This window comes from Panulirus ornatus, chromosome 41, assembly GCF_036320965.1.
Source record: "Panulirus ornatus isolate Po-2019 chromosome 41, ASM3632096v1, whole genome shotgun sequence".
Taxonomy (NCBI): domain Eukaryota; kingdom Metazoa; phylum Arthropoda; class Malacostraca; order Decapoda; family Palinuridae; genus Panulirus; species Panulirus ornatus.
The window spans coordinates 9,609,938-9,612,437 of NC_092264.1; positions in this window are offsets into that span (position 1 = coordinate 9,609,938).

Consider the following 2,500-nt stretch of genomic DNA (forward strand, 5'->3'; position numbering starts at 1 on the left):
TCAAGGAATATAATATATATTATATATACTTTATATATATAGATATATATATATATATATATATAATATATATAATGGTAACTTAGATTTCTACTGAAAACGATATCAGTGGTGTGACTGTCTAGTCTTGAGTTAAATGTATTTATGATCTTGCCTTTACTTCTCCATGTGTGTGTGTGTGTGTGTATGTGTGGAAAGCACACACACCTCATGAAATACATCTCCTTCTCTCTCTCTCTCTCTCTCTCTCTCTCTCTCTCTCTCTCTTTTTCTCTGTCTGTCTGTCGTCTCTCTCTCTCTCTCTCTGTCTTTTCTGTCTGTCTGTTTTGTCTGTCTGTTTCTTTCTCTCTTCTCTCTCTCTTCTCTCTCTCTCTCTCTCTCTTCTCTCTCTCTTTCTGCTCTCTCCCTGCTGTGCTCGGCTTCTTGTGACCTTATCAGTTGTCGGTGTACCTTATCAATTATCATTTGCCCAGCCAAATAAGCCCAAACTGACCTTTTTTCTTATCGATTATCCAAGCCTCCACCAAACCCATGACATTTCCGGGGCACCTTCCCTGGAGAGGGAACTCCCTGGGAAATGTGTTTATATATATATCTTATATATATATATATATATATATATATATCCTGGGGATAGGGGATTAAGATATCCCACGTATTCCCTGCGTTTTTCGTTAGAAGGCGACTAAAAGCGGGAGGGAGCGGGGGGCGGGGGAAAATTTCCCCCCTTCGTTTTTTTTTTTTTTAAATTTTCAAAAGAAGGAACAGAGAAGGGGGCCAGGTGAGGATTTTCCCTCTAAGGCCGTCCTCTTTTTTTAACGTCCTCGCAAATGCGGAAATGGCGATCGTATGAAAAAAAAATATATATAATATATATATATATCTAATATAGTATAATATATTATATATATATATATATATATTAAATATATTTTAAAAATGAAGTTAATTATGAGGTAGACCACCAACAACAAAATCATATGAAGACCCATGACCAAAACAGTAAGATCTTACCAATATTGTGAATATTTAGAGTAAGATATTCTCCACGAAAGAAAGGGACATTTCAAGGGGAAAAATTCAGTTTCGTAGGCGAAAATAAAATTATACAAAAGCCAGTTTTGAATCCCCCGCAAAACATTGGAAGAATATATCCGGTGAAGCTGGGCGGAAATAAATTGAAAACACTGCAGGAGGAGACAGGAGAGCGGAGCTAATCCCAAATTGTATTCCCCCTTTTCCCCCAAAAGTAAAAAAGTTGGCAGTGGGCACGTCCTATGCATACGAAGCCTTATTTTATATATTATATATATATATATATTATATTTATATAATATATATTATATATTTATATATATATATTATATATCGTTCTTCGATGTATATCAACTGGGCTGTTTTATTCTCTCTTTTGTCTCCCCTGATGAGTGATTATTACATGAAACGCACTTGGGAACTTATGTGTTTATTTTTCCCGTGTGTTATATTATAATATATATATTATATATATATATATATATATATTTTATATATTATTATAACTTTATCCATACTTTTATCTATGTTTTCCGGTCAGCGAGGTTAGCGCCAAGAAACAGACCAGGGAAAGGGGCCCAAACCACTAATCACACCACACACACACACACCACACACACACATATATATATATATATATATTATATATTATATAATTATATATATATATATAATATATATATATATATAATTATATATTTCATATATTTAATATATTTATTTTTTTTTTTTTTTTTTTTTTTTTCAAACTATTCGCCATTTCCCGCGTTGGAGGTAGGTTAAGAACAGGAACTGGGCCACTGGGGAAATATCCCCCACTGGCCCCCTTCTTGTTCCTTCTTTTGGGGAAAAATTAAAAAAAATGAGCGGGGAGGATTTTTAGCCCCCGCTCCCCCCCCTTTAGTCGCCTTCTACGCATGCAGGGGGTACGTGGGAAGTATTCTTATATATATAAATTTTTTTATATTATTTTTTAATATATATATATATATATATATATATATATATTATATAATATATTATTATATATATATATATATATATATATTATATACATAAACACCTACTACCCTATATACTAAAATATAATATCAAAATATACATCCATATATAGACATACACGCAGACATTACATACATACACATGTACATATTCATACTTGTTTGCCTTCCTTCATTCCCGTCGCCACCCCTATCCACAGGAAAACACCATCGCCATCTCCTACTTCAGCGAGGGAGCGCCAGGAACACAGACAAAGAGGCCACATTCGTTCACACTCAGTCTCTAGCTGTCATGTGTAATGCACCGAAACCACAGCTCCCTCGTCCCTATCGCCGTATCCCGCGTTTGCAAGGAGCGCCAGGAACAGACGAAGAAAAGCTGTCAGATGGCACCATGGGAAGCGATGGCTATGGAGTCTCCAGTGGTTCAGGTCGTGGTAGATATGATAACAGTTACTGTCCTC